Source organism: Protopterus annectens, chromosome 7.part1 (genome assembly GCF_019279795.1).
Source record: "Protopterus annectens isolate FY-2018-M chromosome 7.part1, PAN1.0, whole genome shotgun sequence".
Lineage (NCBI taxonomy): Eukaryota > Metazoa > Chordata > Ceratodontiformes > Protopteridae > Protopterus > Protopterus annectens.
Window position 1 is genome coordinate 13066620 of NC_056740.1, and position 21007 is coordinate 13087626.

Genomic DNA, 21007 nt, shown 5'->3' on the forward strand with positions numbered 1-21007 from the left:
GTGTGGCTTCCGCTACCATCAGAGTACAACTAGCTGCCATTTCTAATTTTCATATCGGTACGTTTAATTCTAGCATAATGTCTCATAAGTTCTGCAAAGCCTTTATGAAAGGAACATCTCTTCTTAGACCCCCAGTTAGAGATCCTCCTCCTCCTTGGGATCTCAGTTTAGTTTTAGCCTCCTTAATTTTGCCTTCCTTTGAACCGGCAGCATCGTGTCCTTTAAAATTTCTTTCTTGGAAGACACTTTTTCTGGTTGCTATCACTTCAGCTAGACATGTCTCAGAACTTAAAGCACTATGTGTTCATCCTCCTTACCTGGTGTTTCACAAGGACAGAGATTCTCTGAGGACCAATTCATCCTTTATTCCTAAAGTCTGCTCAGAGAACAATTTAAATCAATCCATAGATCTCCCAGTTTTCTTACCTAATCACAACAGCAAGGCAGAATACAAGCTCCACCAATTGGATGTACACAGACAATTGCGTTTTTACCTCCATAGAACTAAGGAACTAAGAAAGTCAGACCAGTTATTTCTTTCTTACGCTTTCAACAAACAAGGTCTTCCAGTTTCTAAAGTGACCTTATCCAGATGTTTATCTGATACTATTGCCTTTATTTATCAATTACGAAATAAAGAGCTACCAGCTAAACCAAAAGGTCATTCCACTAGAGCATTAGCCACCTCTGTAGCGTTTCAGTCTAGGTTGCCCATAGACTCAATCTGTGCAGCTGCCACTTGGGCAAACCCCCACACTTTTATCTCTCATTACAAGGTAGATATGGTCTCCTGGAGCAGAGCTTCCTTTGGTTCTACTGTTCTGAAGAGTTTGTTCCAATGAGCCACCTGGGATTTTAGGTGCTAGGGACACTGTCCCAAACAGCAAGAATGAAGGCGAGATAGACAACTTAACATAAAGAAGTTATGTACCTACCATAACATTCCATGTTAGTTGTCTTCATCTCACCTTCCTTCTTGCGCCCCTCCCTCCTTCCCCCTTTCTAGAGGATTGTGAGGAGTTCCTTTTTGTTTTCACTGGCTGAGCATCTTTTATTACTTCACATGCCAGGTAAATTTATAAGTCTTTCCTTGTTTAGGTGTATTGGACAACCAGTTTTAGTAACTGGTTACTCTACTAATGTTTAGTGTGCGCTATCACAAATGAGATCTGAGTAGCTGACGCTGGGCATTCTGGGATAAGTGGTAGCCTCAAGGCAGTAAACAGCTATAGAAGATGGCCGAGTCAAACAGCAAGAAGAAAGGTGTGATGAAGACAACTAACATGGAACGTTATGGTAGGTACATAACTTCTTTTTTCATTGTATTCAGCCCTCATCAGATCCATCATTAAGTACAACATCACATTTGTTATGTACCTGACCAAGCATATGCAATATCTGAAATGTCCATAGGGGTTCCTCACAAAAAAATACAGGGCATAAAAACATCATATGCAGTTGGCCTAAAAGCCCTTTCTCTGTACTGTGTTTCCTACAGACTGTAGACAGGTGATCTATAAATGGTGTACAAGGCATCCTTGGATCCCACTCTGATGGGCTTTTGCATATCTGCAAAATGAACAACATTAGAATTAACCAGTCTAGGGATTTAATCTTTGCTTGTGACATAAAAAGCAGCAATATCTCTACTGGACAGATGCAGGTTGTAAATCTTGCTCTAGATTATATGAGAGGTCTTTCGGCTTTTCCTGGTTAGGGGTCGCCACAGCAGAACTCCGGTTCGCTAATGATTGGCAGTGGATTTTTACTGTGCCGAGGTGCCAGCCCGAAACCCAACCTTCAAGGAAGGCACACCTATTCATGCATGCACCTACCCACATGTCTTTAATGTCACTCGACCATGGGGAGGACATGCAGACTTCACACAGAAGGCGCTCCAGCTGAGAATCGAGCAGGAGAACCTGCTCTAGATGACATATATCCTTAAAATAACCTCTAAGGCTTGTGGGATACATTTGTGATGCTTGGCTACATTTATAAAGGCTCATTAGTCTAGTATACACCTATACATCTGAAAACACTAAACTTTTTATACTGCATTGTTTTTCACCTTTTCACACAACACAGAAGTCCAGTAGAGACTGTTTGGTTTGGAAAATGTGGAGTGAGTTAATTGTGACCAGTTTGGTGTTTTACTGCCTTGCCATGAAAAATTAAAAATGGTATGTGGGCCAGTATAAAAGAGAAACTAAAACAAAATATGCCTTAATTGGAAATTGTACTAAAAATACCAGACTACCAAAATAACACAGGTTTATTAGTTATTTGAATATTTCATCCACCAAAATGTATTGAGCTTTTTCAATTTCCTTAATTGTCCTGTCTCTGTTTATCATCATGTTGTACCCATGTCATCAAGCATTTATTTTTACCATATGCCTCCACCTCATTTAAAAAGTATAGCACTGGCCTTTAAAAATCATAGTAGATGGTCAGAAAGAAGAGCACATTTTTATTTTTCACAGTAGAAGGCCTTTAGTATAGACCCTATACAGTTAGTGATAGGGATTATTTGTATGGGTTTAGTTTATTTAACAAGGTGTATACCCCCAGGCAGGTCTGACTTTCTGAGGAACATCTGTAAATCTAAGAGGAGCAATGCTAAATCTGAGGTCCAAAATCATAGGTGTATGTGTAAAACATAGCAACTGAGAGGTATGATGTTTACTATTCTCATGCCATCATGTGATTTATCATCACTCTGCCTGCATTTCTATGCACCATAACTAAGCTCATTTAATCCAAAACAAAGGGTAAACAATAAACTGAATATGCCATTGACAACAAAAATACACAAATGCACACACAAACTCTACAAAAATCACTATGCTCATCAGATGCATACAAATTCATTTAATTAAAAAGTCTTTTGAGTTCTACACCAACTAATTTTAAGTTAAATGAAAATGCATAAATAAGTCATGTTGTTTGTTTGTCTTTTCGGCTTTTCCCGGTTAGGGGTCGCCACAGCGGAACTCCGGTCTGCTAATGATTGGCAATTGATTTTTTTTTATGGTGCCGAGTTGCCAGCTTGATGCCCAACCTTCAGCGAAGGCAAACCCATTCACGCATGTCTTTCGAAGGCCACTTGACCATGGGGAGGACATGCAGACTCCACACAGAAGGCACTCCAGCCGAGAATCAAACAGGAGAACCTCTTGCTGTGAGGTAACAATGCTACTGCTGTACCACCGCGGATATGCATAAATAAGTCATAAACATATGAAATAATAGATCACAAAGCTATAATAAGAATGCCCAGAGACAAAAACCTACATAAATTATATAAAAAATCTTTTCCAAACACAATGTATAGTTACTGTATCTAGAGGAAATGTAGACTACACTGATATAAAATACAAAGAAAAAAAAAACAGATGCATGAAATATGAAGGGATCAGCTGTTAACTTGTAACACAGCATTCGAGGATGCATTTTATAACTTATGGCGTTGCCAGTACAATATACAATCTTTCATTTATCCTAGAAATAGATTACTTCTAGTTACTCAAGTGTCAGTTGCTGAAGGCACAGGATGTTGAGGACAGAATGTTAATCACTGTTTTCCTTGGAAATCACTGACTATGTAATTTCTAAGTGTGCAGTGTCAGTGATTCCTCTGTTGTGTTTTCTGCCTTTTTCATATTTGGTGTTTAGGGTATTTGTATTCATCATTTTGATTCCTCAGTGTCGTATAGTTCAAGGTTGCATAGTACAATCTACATGTACTTATGGCAGTTCTACTTCTGAATTTTATGGCTGGGGGTCATAAGGTTGAAGTCTTGAAACTTCAAACTGTTTAAATGGAGATTGCTATACAGTGTGGAACAGTATATTTACCGTTTTCCTTGCTGTAGTGCGATCTTAAAGTTGGTATATTTAATTAGCAGGGGGTGTGGGGTGCAGGGAGGCTTTCCCCCCTGCAAAAACATAAAACAAAAATATTTTTATTTTTTTTATTTAAATTTCAAAGTTTCAAAAATGTTATCTTATAGTCTCGACCATAAGAAATTTGAGGTTTTGAAACTTCGAAATTTAGAAGTAGACCCACTTATGGGATATGCTCAAGGAAAGCTAGTTAAATGATATAATAAAAATAAGTATCTGGTATGCTATGTGGGTATTTTTTGTTTATCTTCCTCATGTGGTGTCATAAAAAGTTTATCTATACTCAGTGTATCATTATCAATTTATCGACACTCTTGGCATATCAGAGTTTCAAACATTCCCTATAACTTTCTGTATTTATACTATGCTCTACAAATTTACACTTAAAACAAAAATTAAAACAGAAATAATAAAATAGCAACCTGCATTACGTTGTGCCCATTTACTTCAGTGTAAAAAATGGAACTTCATCTACACACTTCTGAATTTGAAAAGTTTTAAAAATAAAATAAAACACTGGCTACAATTAGCCAAATGGAAAATGACACTATTGTTAAAAAACAATTTGATTAATTTTAACTAAACAAAATAAAAACAAACTAACTAAAAATATAACTAAACTATGTGAACTAACAACTCTACCCATACTACACTATGAAAATATATCCATTAAATGAACTGACACAATCAAAAGCAATCAATCAATCAATCAATAGCTGCAGAAATAGATTAAAAAGTCACCCACAAGGCAATCCAGTTGTGTAAAAAAACAAAATACAATTGATGTAGCCAAGTTCAGCTGATGCTTAAAGAACACAAAAAGTTGATACATCCGTCTTTTTTGTGTAATATATGAAATGTCCTTTACTTCAGTATTATCAAACTCAGTTGCAACTTACAGTACAAGGAAATGTATCTATCACATATAAAACCCTTATGTACATATTTATTTTGCAATGGGCCATAAAAAGAGGTTCCTTACAAAAAGAATAGTGGGCCTAAGGAATGTGAACGTGACTTGCATGGACCTAGCTGAGATCAACTGTTTATGTGTTTCGGTAAAGGATATTCCTTATTAACTCAGCTGTGGGCTACCTTGTATTCTCTATTTGATTATTTTGTAGTACGTATTTTACAGTTTGATTTTAATTAAGTGAACTAGAGCCATAACATAATTCAGGAAGAGAACATCACACCCTCCACACTGCAAACTTCTTCTTTTTTTTTTTTTTTTTAATATTAGAAATACCTAGTCCAGAGACCTCAGCCTCTGCTGTAACATAAACAGAATGGTCTGGTGGGACATGTAGATATCCCATAAGATACTACTCCTATGGAACAGACTCTCCATATATGTAAAAAAATCCCTTCCATGACCTTATTTAAGCATAATTTGTAACACAGGACAAGAAATAGAAAATTTACCCCAGAACTGACATTAGCCCCCCAATATATAGAGGCAATGCTTAAATGCCCTACCTTAGAGTTGAGACCTCTAATATACAGAAGCCAAGGCCCAAATAAAATAATCTGTTACAACTGAGATGTATTTAAATATAGCTATGCAGGGATAGTTAAATACCTATGGGATAACAATTGGGAAGCATGGCTAAGTGTCCTGTCAGGGATGATAGCCTAGTACTTGCGTATGAAACTATATGTTTAGTCTACTTTCTAGATACATTTTATTACTATCCTGTGGGTGCTCCTCTATCTTAAGAGGCATTGTAAATATATATATATATATCTGGTTTACTATGTAGATAAATTTAATTACCATTCTGTGATGCTCAACTGCCTTAACTAGATGTTTTTTTTTCGTACAGAGGATCATGACTGACAAATGTAGTAGAAGAAGTGCTAGATGTTCCTTTGAAGGAGAAGGTATAGGCCCAGACAACTATTCATTCTAGTTTGAGCATTTTCATGGTTCACATTTATTATAACATAGAGGAAGGTGCTGCTAGAGCAGTAGTATCTGGCATCATTATACTCCAGCATTTCTGTCTATGTTTAACTTGTTGAGGCCACCAAGATGACATTTTCCTGTTAGGTATTCAGATAATTCAGTGTCAAAAATGCAACACCATCAACAGCATACCTTTTCTGGGATGTAGAGATTCTAGCTCTAAATGCAGTTTCAGTATAGTCCACAGCAACATCAGCAGCAGGAAGGTGCTTGGAATAGACAGCCTCCCTCCACAGTTTGGTACCTAGCAAGCTCACACATCCAGAGAATGGAATCTCCAGCAGTCAAGAGAAGACCATGGTCAACCTTATTTTGGATTACAGCAATCCTGAAGCCTAACTTCACTGTCCCATGCTTTAGGCAGCTGACAGCAGATCACATTGCCTTGTCCTATCCTGAAGAATGATTTCCAAGAACAAATTTGAAAGGGAGATACATTTCATTTATTGTTATTTTATTTATTCATTCATTTGATGTTGTCTTTTTCATCCATTCCTTAATCGATGGGTCTCAAATCCGACCTCGGATCTGACTTTGGCCACCTCTAAAGACTTGGCTCTATAGCTTGAGCTCCTCCCCTTACCCATAATCCTCCCTTCTAGCAAGAATTACCTCAGATCTCATTTGCTGCTTCAGTGAGTGGATGTGGCCTACCATAGCTTGGGTAATTCCAGTGGATAGGATAAGTGTAAAGTAATCCTCATTGCTCTTTTCTGGCCCTGTCAAGTAGGGTTCCCCTTCCTGTGGTCTCATCTGGTGCACCTTCCTTGGGTGTCATATCCAAAGCAGGATCTCCTATCTTGCCCAACAGGAATAACTCACACAGATATTCGGACCTTCAAATTGACCACATGGTTTCTCGACTTCCTATGATAGACAATCCAGGGTTTCCTCTCCAGTTAAACACATCCTCATATCCTCTCAGAAGGATTCTAATGGAAAAGATTCTCCCTTTGAGCTGTTCAGAGACAATTAGACCCTTTTTTCAGCACCCATTTCTGCTATTGTAGATTGTCTTGCTTCCATTTTTAACAGTGGTGCTAGTTACTCTACAGTAAAGATTCAATTTGCAACTATCTGGAATTTTCATGTAGGACATGACCATTCCTCTTTGGCTTCATCTAAATTATGTAACACTTTTCTTAAAGATATCTTTTTACTCAGACCCCCCTCCCCATTATGGACCCCATTCCACCCTGGGATTTAAATATAATTCATCAAGCCCTGACTTGACCCCAATTTGAACCAGCTACCAGGATGAACTTAAAATTGTTGTTTTGGATAACTATTTTTCTGGTCACGATCATGTCGGTCAGGTGAGTATCACAATTTCAGGTCCTCTCTTGTAAGCCACCATATCTAATGTTTTGTAAGAACAGGGTGTCTCTCCACATTAATTTTCCCTTTATACCTAAGGTGGCTTCAGAAACAGCTAGGAATCAAGCCATCAACCTCCCTGCTTTCTTTCCATTTTTTTTCCAGCAAAGGAGAGTATATGCTGCAACTTTTAAGTGCATAGGCAATTTTGATTCTATATCCATAGAATGAAGGATTTCAGAAAATCAGACTTGCTGTTTATTTTCTTTTTCAAAGCCAGACTGGGTAAACATGTCTCAAAAGTGACTTTAGCCAAGTGGCTCTCTGACTGCATTTCTTTTGTCTATAAGGAAATGGTTTGATGCTTCCTAAGCCTTCTAAAGCTCATTCCACTAGATCTGTGGTCACATCCTCTGCCTTGTTGTCTTGAACTTCTATAGATGACATGGTTAGTGCCTTAGCCAAACATGTTATTAGTACAGATCCATCGCATGTTTTTAAGTTTATGGCAATAGGCAGGATTTACCCAAGTGTAAGAGCAGGTGATATACGTAATCACACTGAGGAGTTAGAAGCAACTTGGATAGTTAGATTAATGGGGAATGCAGGACATGGCCTGAATGACCATGTCCCCTAATACCTAAACTTAAATCAAGACCTTTGCTTAGGTAATTTAAAGAGTGTCTTATGTTTTTATTTTTATTTTTAACAAAATGTTTTATTGTGTTGGAATTGTTCTGATGTAATGTCAGTATCATGTGATGAATAATTAATAAAGTCATGTGATTTGTAAATAGGTGTATAAAAGGAGGGGGTCTTTTTATGTCATTTTAAGCACCTGATGAAGCTGTTTGTGAAAGCACTTGTGCAGTTTGTACTGTGAATAAACCTGTTTTTACACTGGAGAGAAGAACCTTGCCTGGGTCCATCTGCTTCTTCTTGCTACATGGACTTTGTGTGTATTTGGACACGGGTACCTGGTTGCTGGAAGTATTTTTGTTTGTTTTTGCTTTGCAATAGTTTTTTACTTCCACACTGAGTTAATAGCTGAAAGTAATGGAAGTGAAGAAATAATTGAATTGGACTATGATCCTGCTGCTAAGAGAATAGTTGGTTCTAAAACTGAGTGCTTTTTTAAGAAGTTTGTAGAGACTGCAAATCCCCTGCTTAATTGTGTGAGTGAAGATACACAATTAGAAACACCTGCAGTGGATATGATAGCACTCAAAGGTTCTCTCTTTGGTTTAGAGAAGGACTTATATAAATGTAGACAGAACCAATATCAGAAGTTTCACCTTGAAGTTTTTTTGAATGAGGGTATTATACCTAGAGGCTTACGGATTTTAAAAATACCTGCTAATGTCAACTGTGACAGTTTTCTGTTATCTGAATGGCAGAAAATAAATATTAATGCAAGCCTCATCTGTATAAAGTTGCTGGTAGCTGCAGCGGAAAAGGAGATAGAAATTCCGCCTCATTCTATTAAGCAGTGCTATACTGACCTGCTTAAACAATATGATTTAGCTCTGTTGGATAAGCATTTGACAGATATTATGGACTCACTGCTTATACATGAAAGGAAGCTGCAAAAGACTAAAATGAGGAAAGTAGTGTGAGATTGGCAAGATTTCATACAAGGAAATGTATTTACTTGGCCCTGATTCACATAGATCGAGAATTCGGCATCTGAAGGTGGTATGGTAACCATGACTACAGAATTGACGTCCACATTAGCGTTGTCCAATGAGAGGAAAGATTTGAGAACCGGTAATGTCACAGAACCGGACGTTATAAAGCATCCTGAGCCAGTCATTGACTTGGAAGCCAGGAAGAAGATGGTGCAGATTACAGCACAGGTGCACAGGTTGTTTTCCGAGGTTTTGGGAAAAGAAAAACAACCAGAAGGCTTAAATGAACTGCACGCTAGTTCTAAAGCCCCTTTAGGACAGCAGAGCCTGTTTTTTTCCTCTGCCAGTAAGAGAGCAGAGGACTCAGGTGCAGCAGAGGGGACAGAGTCAGAGCAGAGGCAAACGCAAGCATGAAGGTACTGCAACCAGCCCGTGCAATATAAAGAGGGCCTTCTTCAATGTGAAGAAGGTCTAGTATGGAACTTATCTTCACACAAATTAGCTGTTCATGAGTATAATGTATTAAGGAAAGGACTGTCATTTATACCTGCAGGTACTTCAGATTTTACAGATGTGGTATTTGATGCAAAAATATTTCCTCACAATTTAACTCTGAAGTTAATGTTTAATGATACAACTGATACACCTGCTCGTACAGATAGTTTTAAATGTTGTAGAAAGCCGAGTGTGTTTATTCCTGTTATGAATCCTTTGATAAATGCATTTGAAAAACTATGTATTGAAGACATATATATAAGTTACATTTATCCAATGATAGTCTGTGTACTAAAAAGAAGAGATATAATTTATCTAAGGATGAAACAAAGGCATTAAAAGACTTAGAAAGGAATATAAATATTATAGTAAGACCTGCTGATAAAGGGGGACCAATTGCAGTATTGGATATGAAGTGGTATGATGACACAATGTTAGATATGTTGAAAAATATTGATTTTTATGTGAAAATCAATAATAGGGAAGTTAGTAAGTTAATAGATGGAGTGAAAGCTAAGTTGTATGGATTGTTTCTTGAGCAGTTAATTGACAATCATCATCACCTTCTTTCGGCTGTTCCCGTTAGGGGTCGCCACAGCAGATCACCTGTTTCCATTTCTTCCTGTCCTCTGCATCTTGCTCTGTCACACCAACGACCTGCATGCCCTCTCTCACCACATCCATAAACCTTATCTTAGGCCTTCCTCTTTTCCTGTTACCTGGTAGCTTCATCCTTAGCATCTTTTTCCCAATATACTCAGCATCCCTCCTCAGCACATGTCCAAACCAACGTAATCGGGCCTCTCTGGCTTTGTCTCCAAACCTTCCAACCTGGGCTGACCCTCTAATATACTTATTCCTAATCCTGTCCACCCTCGTCACACCCAGTGCAAATATTAACATCTTTAATTCTGCCACATCCAACTCAAACTCCTGCCTTTTTGTCAATGCTACTGTCTCCAACCCATATAACATAGCTGGTCTTACTACCCTCTTATAGACCTTCCCTTTCACTCTTACAGGTACTCGTCTCTCACAAATCACTCCTGACACTCTTCTCCACCCACTCCATCCTGCCTGTACTCTCTTCTTCACCTCTCTTCCACACTCACTGTTACTCTGAACTATTGACCCCAAGTATTTAAACACATCCACCTTTGCCACCTCTACTCCTTGCATCCTCACCATTTCTCTATCCTCCCTCTCATTCACACACATATATTCTGTCTTATTCCTGCTGACCTTCATTCCTCTTCTCTCTAGAGCATATCTCCATCTCTCCAGGGTCTCCTCCACCTGTTCCCTACTCTCACTACAGATCACAATGTCATCTGCAAACATCATAGTCCACGGGGACTCCTGTCTGATCTCGTTTGTCAACCTGTCCATCACCATTGCAAATAAGAAAGGGCTCAGAGCTGATCCTTGATGTAACCCCACCTCCACCTTAAATGCATCCATCACTCCCACCGCAGACCTCACTGCTGTCACACTACCCTCGTACATATCCTGTACCACTCTTACATGCTTCTCTGACACTCCTGACTTCCTCATATAATACCACAACTCCTCTCTAGGAACCCTGTCATATGCTTTCTCTAAGTCTACAAAAACATAATGCAACTCCTTCTGACATTCTCTGTACTTTTCCATCAGCACTCTCAGAGCAAACATCGCATCTGTAGTGCTCTTTCCCGGCATGAAACCATACTGCTGATCACTAATCATCACGTCCCTTCTTAACCTTGCTTCCACTACCCTTTCCCACAACTTCATGCTGTGACTGATCAATTTAATCTCTCTGTAGTTACTACAGCTCTGCACATCACCCTTATTCTTAAAAATCGATACCAAAACACTTTTTCTCCATTCCTCAGGCATCCTCTCACTTTCCAAGATTTCATTAAACAATCTGGTTAAAAACTCCACTGACATTTCACCTAAACACCTCCATGCTTCCACAGGTATGTCATCTGGGCCAACAGCCTTTCCATTCTTCATTCTCTTCATAGCTATTCTTACTTCCTCCTTGCTATTCCATTGTACTTCATGATTCACTATCCCTACATCATCCAACCTTCTCTCCCTCTCATTCTCTTCATTCATCAATCCCTCAAAGTACTCTTTCCATCTCCTCAACACACTCTCCTCGCTTGTGAGTATGTTTCCCTCATTATCCTTTATCACCTTTACCTGCTGCACATCTTTCCTAGCTCGGCCCCTCTGTCTAGCCAATCGGTACAGGTCCTTTTCTCCCTCCTTAGTGTCCAACCTTTCATACAACTCTTCATATGCGTTATCCTTAGCCTTCACCACCTCTCTCTTTGCCATGCACCTCATATCCTTATACTCCTGTCTACTTTCTTCATCTCTCTGACAATCCCACTTCTTCTTTGCCAACCTCTTTCTCTGTATACTCTCCTGCACTTCCTCATTCCACCACCATGTCTCCTTGTCATCCTTCCTCTGTCCAGTTGTGATACCAAGCACCTTTCTAGCCATCTCCCTTACTAGCTCTGCTGTAGTTACCCAGCTATTTGGTAATTCTTCACTGCCACCCAGTGCCTGTCTTAACTCATCCCTGAACTCCACCTCACAATTACCCTTTTTCAATTTTCACCATTTGATCCTTGGTGCTGCCCTCACACTCCTCCTCCTCCTCCTCCCCTTAATCACCAACGTCATCCTACAAACCACCATCCTATGCTGCCTAACTACACTTTCTCTGGTCACCACTTTACAGTCTCCAATCTCCTTCAAACTGGCCCTCCTACATAAGATATAATCCACCTGTGTGCATCTTCCTCCACTCTTGTATGTCACCCTATGCTCCTCCCTCTTGTTAAAATACGTATTCACCACAGCCATGTCCATCCTTTTCGCAAAATCCACTACCATCTGACCTTCTACATTTCTTTGTTTAACATCATACCTACCCATCACTTCCTCATCCCCTCTGTTCCCTTCACCAACAAGCCTATTGAAATCTTCTCCAATCACCACTCTCTCACCCTTGGGTACAGTAATCACCACTTCATCCAATACACTCCAAAATTTTTCTTTCTCATCTATTGCACACCCAACTTGTGGAGCATATGCACTAACAACATTCATCATTACACCATCAATTTTCAGCTTCATAAACATTACTCTATCCGACACTCTTTTCACCTCCAAAACACTATTAGCATACTGTTCCTTCAGAATAACTCCTACGCCATTTCTCCTTCCATCCACACCATGATAAAACAATTTGAACGTACCTTCGATACACCTAGCTTATTCCCCTTCCATCTGGTCTCTTGCACACACAATATACCAACCTTCCTTCTGTCCATCATATCAGCTAGCTCTCTCCCTATACCAGTCATACTGCCAACATTCAAAGTTCCGACCCTCACTACCACAGTCCTAGCCTTTCTCCTCTCTTCCTGTCTTCGGTCATGTCTTCTGCCTCTTCTCCTCCTTCGGCCAACAGTAGCTCAATTTCCGCCAGCACCCTGTTGGCTAACAGTACTGGTGGCAGTCGATCTGGTATTAAAATATTTATTGGTGTCTGCATGAAATGATTGGCGAAGTTTTACGCTGGATGCCCTTCCTGACGCAACCCTCCCCATTTATCCAGGCTTGGGACTGGCACAAAGAAATGCACTGGCTTGTGCATCCCCAGTGGCTGGGTTGAGCAGTTAATTGACAATGAGCTATTGAAATATTTTTTGGTACATAGTCCCACCATACCAATAATACAAGGGTTTCCTAAGCTACATAAGGACCCCATTAATCCACTAATGAGACCTATTCTTTCAGGTAGGAAGTGGTGTACAGAACCAGTTTCTATACACACACACACACACACACACATATATATATATATATATATATATATATATATATATATATATATATATATATATATATATATATATATATATATATATATATATATATATATATATATATAAATGTTTGAGACCAGTTTGAATATGGTTAGTCACATTTTGAGAGACACTGAGCATTTCTTAAAGGATTTATGAGAGTTTACTACAAAGATTAATAATACTGATGACATCCTATTTGTAACAATGGATGTAGTTTCTTTGTTCACTGTTATCCCTAACAGCCAAGGGATAGTGAATACTGAATATTTTTTGAAAAGATTTTCTGAATACTCAAATGATAAGGTCTCTTTAGTGTGTAGACTTTTGGATATTGTGCTTGAACATAATGTTTTCTTGTATGGTGAAACAGCATTTAGACAATGCAATGACATAGCTATGGGCACATCATGTGCCAAGAGCTACGCCAATGCTATTATGGTGGCATGGGAAATGGAACACCTTCTTGATGGACCCTATGGTATGCAGGTCCTGTTTTTCAGGAGATTTGTAGATGATCTTTTTATAGCACGACGTAAGGGAGATGTTGGCTTTTCTCAGTTTGAAAAGTACCTCAATGAAAGTACAGATTTCTTGAAGTTTACATCAAAGTGCTCTGATCTGGAAGTTAACTTTCTGGATGTTACAGTTAAGAAAGATGTAAATGGGAAAGTTTATACTACGCTATATAGGAAGAGCTGTCATGTGAATCATCTCTTACAGAAAGATAGTATGCATCCGTCTTATACATTTAGAAATGTAGTACATAACCAAATTTTCAGAGCCTCAAGGTTAAATGCTAGGGAAGTTGACTTTCTACAGCAAGTAGGGACAGTGACTGAATAATTGAGAGAAATGGGCTATAATGAAGGAATGATTCAAACTAATGTAGTAGACATCATGAACATAAGGGACAATAGAGCTAAACCCTATTACTCAAATGGAGAAAGACAGAAGTCTAAGGATGGAATGAGGCAGGGTAGGAATAATCTGAAGGTACCCTTAAGTTATACCAGTGATGTTAATAAATATACAATATTCTGACTACTGATAAAGAAATAGCTACAGTGTTAGAAAATGCACCTAAGTTCCTATTTAGGAACAAGAAATCCTTGAAAAGGAGATTGTGTTATCCTAAGGGCAGGCATTATGAACATGAGTCCATAGGGACTTTACGTTGTGGTAAATTCTCTTTTTGTAGTGAGATAAATACTAGTTCAGAATTTGACCATCCTGATCAAAAGAAGTACAAGTTTAAAGTTAGTGCCACATGTGAAACTAAGCATATAGTTTATCTTGCTCATTGTTTAAGCTGTAGGAAATTTTATATTGGGAAGACTGATAGGTGTTTTAAAGACAGGATTTGTGAACACTTGTATCATATTAGTAAAAGGAACAAAGTTAGTGCCTTAGCCAAACATGTTATTAGTACAGATCCATAGCATGTTTTTAAGTTTATGGCAATAGGCAGGATTTACCCAAGTGTAAGAGCAGGTGATATACGTAATCACACTGAGAAGTTAGAAGCAACTTGGATAGTTAGATTAAGGGGGGGATGCATGACATGGCCTGAATGACCATGACCCCTAAGACCTAAACTTAAATCAAGACCTTTGCTTAGGTAATTTAAAGAGTGTCTTATGTTTTTATTTTTTTTTGAATAAAATGTTTTATTGTATTGGAATTGTTCTGATGTAATGTCAGTATAATGTGATGAATAATTAGTAAAGTCATGTGATTTGTAAATAGGTGTATAAAAGGAGGGGTCTTTTTATGTCATTTTAAGCACCTGATGAAACTGTTTGTGAAAGCGCTTGTCCAGTTTGTACTGTGAATAAACCTGTTTTTACGCTGGAGAGAAGAGCCTTGCCTGGGTCTGTCTGCTTATTCTTGCTACTTGGACTTTGTGCGTATTTGGACATGGGTACCTGGTTGTTGGAAGTATTTTTTGTTTATTTTTGATACTGTGATAATCCAAAGTGTATGTCAGGATGCAGCTATTTTTGCATTTGTTATTCTCTGTGGAATTTCTTAACATTCTCCTACTGGGGAGGTTGAGTGAAGGTGCTTCAGTCCTTTTCAGTTCTAGAATGGGTTCCAGAATGTTTTCTAACATCTGACTTTCATAGCCTCTCACTAGAAAATCATTCTCTAAGTTGTTCAGGTTTCTCAAAAATGGTTCCATTTCTGTGGTAATTCTAGCTAATCTATAACCTTGGGACTTCACTACATTATACTTGTTTTTTGTAGGATGTACACTTTTACTGTGGAGTAATAAGATGTGAAGTTGTTCTATCTCACCGTTCATTCTTTACTGATGAGTTCGGAGCTGATCCCTCGGCTCTGAGTCAGCACCTACTGCAAAGCTTGAGGATTTCAAGTAACTCAAGGTCAAGTCCCTATCCCATGATACACCCTTAGTTACCTCAGATCTAGTTTGCCGCTGCAACTGATCGGAGGTTCCTGATAGCTCGGGCCAGTAAAGCTTTACTTTACTATTTTACAAATATTGTTGTTAGTTGTTCACTATAGTAGATATATATTTAGGTTAGATAAGCTCTTAAAGCTTTATCTATAGAGTTCCCTTCCCTGTGTGCTGTTTCCTAGCTGTATATTTGGCCTCGTTTTTTCTTATAGGCTATTTAACTTCTCTGACAAAAAAAATTCTTTATTCAGTGACCTTTTGTCACATACATTGTTAAAATACTATTGCGTGATTACTTGTTAAAATTCTGTGTGTGTGTGTGCTTGTTAGGTTTAACTTTAAACTTGTGTGCATATATTTAGCCTGTTTTTTATAAGGCTTATTAGCAGTCATAGTTAGCCTTAGTTTAAAAGGCTTGTGTGTGTTTGCTGATACTTAGCCTGTTTTTTATTAAAAGCCTTATTAGTACTTATAGTTAGCCTTAGTTTAAAAGGCTTGTGTGTGTGTCTGTGTGCTCATAGTTAGCCTGTTTTTTATTAGAAGGCTTATTGATATTGCTGTTGTTCAGTGTGTCCATTTCTGTCATGGCTGATGACAAAGAAAAACACCCTAAGTCAGGTTTTAAAAATGCCGTAAATGTGGGCAGAAGAGGTCGGTTACTGACTGCCATGTGAATTGTGTCTACTGCTTGGGTGCCTTGCACCTACAAGAAACATGCTCTGTATGCCATTCTTTTTCCTCTAGAGTTCTTCAAGAGATAAAAAGAAAGATTATTGATAGGGGTTTGTTAAAACATTCTTTCCAGGAGGCTTTGAGTGACCAGGATGGATCTAGTAAGTCCTCAAAGTCCTCCAAGATGTCTGGAGAATCAAAAGAATCAAAACAAATCTAAAGAGTCTGTGACATCGGCTCCACAGGTTTTGGAGCCGACTGTCTTCTTGTTTCGGAGCCGGTCTCTGGTCCTGGAACTGGTATCCGAAACTCCTAAATCGCCTCTACTCCAGTCGGTACCATCAGTCTGATCATCTCAATCTTTTGTAAGCCTATCTGATTTGGATGTGGATCGGGTGGTGCAGAAGCTTTTACAGGCACCGGCCTTTGCCAAATTGTTATCGGCTCTGACATAGGCGGCTTCGGAGCCAAAGACCCTTATGCCAGCTATATCTCTTCCTCCTTCGAGCCATACTGGTCCTTCGGAGCTGGAGGAGTCAGACCTGCTGATTTTGGTGCCTTTGGAGCTAACGCCTGATCCAGTGTCTTCGGCTCCATTCACTCTGATGTTCTCGTTGCTGATCGAGGACTCTAGGAGCCAACACTCTCTGGTCAGGTCCAGGGAGGATAGTCGAACTGACTTGTCGTTTCCAACTTTTCCTCTCGGGTCTTCGGCTTGGATGAGCTTGGCTCCTACCTCAGGCTCGGAGCCCACTGTCCCGGTGATGGGGGTATTGATGGTTTCCTCAGATCCATTGGTCCCTTCGCGTCAGAGCAGAGGTGCCTTTGAAGCCATGAGGAGACTTATGTCTCCCAACACATCCTCAACTTCGGGTCTGGCTTCTTCATCCCCTTAAGCACCTGTGTCTGCTTCTGCCTCACAGATCCTTGAGTAAGTTCCGGATCCTGTTTGGTGCGCAGAGACCCAGAGCCTCAGGAAGCCCCAATGAGTAGCCCATGCTCATGAGGTTCCCAGGAAGAGAGTGTTTAAGAGGAAACATTTGGACTCCCCTCAGGAGTCATTAACATCTGACACTGATTTGGATGAATCAGAAGGGTCCCCACGGTCTCCCTCTGAGGATATCTCATTTGCTGAGATACTGGAAATCCTTAGGCAGATGGGTGACTGACAGTCCACCAACCCTACTGAGGATGAGTCGATCCTCCTAAAGGCTTTCGGGTCTCAGTCCTCCACTTCTTGGGTGTCTCTGCCCTTCAATGAGCTGATGCAACTGGGCTCATGAAGGGTGTGGGAGTCTCTGGATACTATGGAGCCTGTCCCTAGGAGGCCTAATAAGTTCATATCTGCCCTCCTTGATAAATCCGTCTTGACAAAGGTGTGCCAGTTGATACCATGGTGGTGGTGGCAGCCACCAAAGAGGAAATGTCTGAAACGTCCTCGTCTATCCATCCTCCTAACAGAGACTCCAGGATTATGGATAGATATGGGAAGCACATGTTTAGTTCAGTGACTTTTGCTCTTCGTTCACTTAACTATTTAACCCATTTTACCAGACTACAAACAGATCTCCTTAAAGAGCTGGGAGATACTCTTCAGGGTACAGTAGCTGCAGGAGCTACAGGCAAAGGTGCCACCCAGCTTGCCACCCTCAGTTCTATAGTGAACTCATTCATGTGCCTCATTTCATATGCAGCTGATGGAACGAGTAGGGCAGCAGGTACAGGAGTTGCTCTTAGGAGACACTCCTGGATGTGCTTGTGTTCCTTTGCAGAGCCCTTCAAGTCATCCTTCATGAATGCCTCCTTTGATGGCTCATCCCTTTTTGGGCCTAAAATCAAGGAAACCTTAACCAGCTGTGAGCAGGACGGAAAGACTCTGGCTGCCGTTGGGGTCCATTTTTCCTCCATGGTCAAAGGGGAGGGAAAATGTGGTTCTGAAAAGCCCAATGAGCCTTTCGGGACACATGTGGTGACCCCCCCTCCAGGGGCAGAGGAGGGGGCAATAATGGAAGATGCCGCCCTCATGGCAGAGGGGGTCTGCAACACCAGGGTGACAGAGATCACTTCTTTGGGAAGCACTACTAGCGCTTCTGAAAGGAGGCCTGACTGTCCTGCTCTGGAGGCAGTCAGGGGTCACTTATATTTGTAACCAGATGCCTGGCTCAAAAATAACAAACAACAACTGGGTACAAAGTATCATTTCCAGAGGATACTTCATCCCTTTCACCACACCCCCTCCACCGACAAGGAAAATCCCAGACATTCCACCCAGTTACAGGGAACAAGCAACAGTAGAGGTCCAGACATTGCTAAGAAAAAGAGTCATCCAACCAGTCCCAGCAGACCAGACAGGATCCGGAACTTACTCAAGATTCTTTTGAGTTCCAAAAAAGATAGGGGACTGGAGACCTATATTGGACCTCAGCAGACTAAACAAATCTGTAAAGAAAGAGAAGTTTTGGATGGTCACGCTTCAATCAATACTTCCCTTCTTAGGGAAAGACAGTTGGATGTGCTCGATAGATCTCCAGGATGTGTACTACCACATAAAAATGGCCAGGCCATCCAGGGATCATCTGCACTTCCAGCTGGGAGCCAATCATTACCAGTTTCGAGCCCTGCCCTTTGGTCTCACTACAGTCCCCAGAGTGTTCACCAAATGCATGGCAGTGGTCATGGCTCACCTGAGATGTTTAAGATTCCCTGTGTTTCCGTCCCTAGATGATTGGCTTCTTACTGCCACCACCAGACATCAACTCATTCAGGCCAGGGAGTCCACTCTGTCACTCTGCAATCAGCTGAGCATTAGAATAAACTCAGAAAAATCTGCATTGTCAACATCGTAGCGTATTGTCTTTATCAGAGCAGAACTGGACAACACCACCACCACACTAAGACTTCCAGTAGAAAGAGTCTTACTTCTCCACCAGCATGTCCGCATTCTAATATCCAAAAACAAAGCACCAGCATCAGAAGTTCTGAAATTGTTAGGTATGATGACAGCAGCAATTCTAGCTATACCACTAGGTCGTATGCACATCCAGATACTACAATGGCTGTTGTTCACTCAATGGTCTTACCAAGAGCTCCCCATGTCTCACATGATAATGATCTCAAATTCCTGCATAAAGGATCTTCAGTGGTGGTTGACCTCACTTCATGTTATGATAGGACACCCATTTATGCTACCCCCACCAGCGGCCACAGTGACCACGGACGCTTCCCTGATAGGGTGGGGGGGCATTTTCAGGGAAAGACAGCTCAAGGCACATGGACTGATCAAAAGACACATCTGCATATCAATGTCCTAGGGATTAGAGCAGTACTTTTTCCATTGCAGTACTTCCAGGACTTTCTTCCTTTAGGTACAATTGAGATTCAGATGGACAACATGTCAGTGATCTGGTATTTGAACAAACAAGGAAGAACCAGATCTTACCCACTTTGTCACAAGGCCCTCAGAGTGTGGCAGTGGGCTATTTCCACCCAGCGCTTTCTGTTAGCAATGCACATTCTGGGGAAATCCAACGTGATAGCAGACAAGTTGAGCAGAGCAATTTTGTTGCCCCATGAGTGGTCCCTCAAGACAGAAATAGCGGACAGGATATTTCACAGGTGGGGCTAACCTTGCTGCAACCTTTTTGCCAGTCACATGAACACCAAATGCAGAAGCTACTTTGCCCTGATTCCCCCTCTGGGAGAAGCCCCAAGGGACACACTCATTCACGATTGGCCCCCAGGTCTCCTATATGCATTCCCACCAATCTCGTTGATACCCAAGTTATTACAAAAATCCAAAGCCCTGGGAAGGACCATCATTCTAATAGCTCCCTATTGGCCTCATCAGATTTGGTTCCCCTTCCTTCGACTTCATCTTTTGGAGGACCCCTGGATTCTGGACCCAGTTCTAGAGCTTCTGACGCACTCGTCAGGGGAACTTCATCCCTCTCTGCAGTCCTTGAAGCTGACAGCTTGGCTGCTCCAATTTCCATCATAGCCAGGTTCCATAACCTTTCCAATGAGATGAAGCAAATTCTCCTATCATCTCATAAATCCTCTACGAGGAAGCTGTACCTCACCAAATGGAAAAAAAATGTTCTATATGGGCTACTAAAAACAATATTGATCCTTACCAAGTCGCTATGGCCTCTATTCTAGATTTCTTAACCATGATAGTCAATAAAGGAGCTACAGCAGAAGCAGTCAGTGTTCAGCTTGCTGCCATTTCTAACTTTCATCTGGGATTTCAAGGACTGAATATTATGTCACACAAATTATCCAAAACCTTTCTCAAAGGGACCTTTCATATTAGACCACCTGTGAAATCTCCCTATTCTCCATGGAATCTAATTTTTTTACTTTCACACATAATTCTTCTGCCATTTGAACCAGCTTCCTCATGTGACCTCAAAATTTTATCATGGTAAACCATCTTTTTAGTGGCTATTACTTCAGCCCTCAGAGTGTCAGAGCTTCAGGCCTTATCCATTAAGCCTCCTTAATTGATTTTCCATGCTGACAGAGTCTCACTTCAAACAAACCCCCTCTTTCTTATCCAAAGTTTGTACTGAAACTAATCTCATCCAAATTATTGATTTGCCAGTTTTCTTCCCCAACCATTCCAACAATTTAGAGTACATGCTGCACAAACTTGATGTTCACAGACAGCTCAGATTTTATTTGGATAGAACAAAAGATTTCAGGATATCAGACCAGC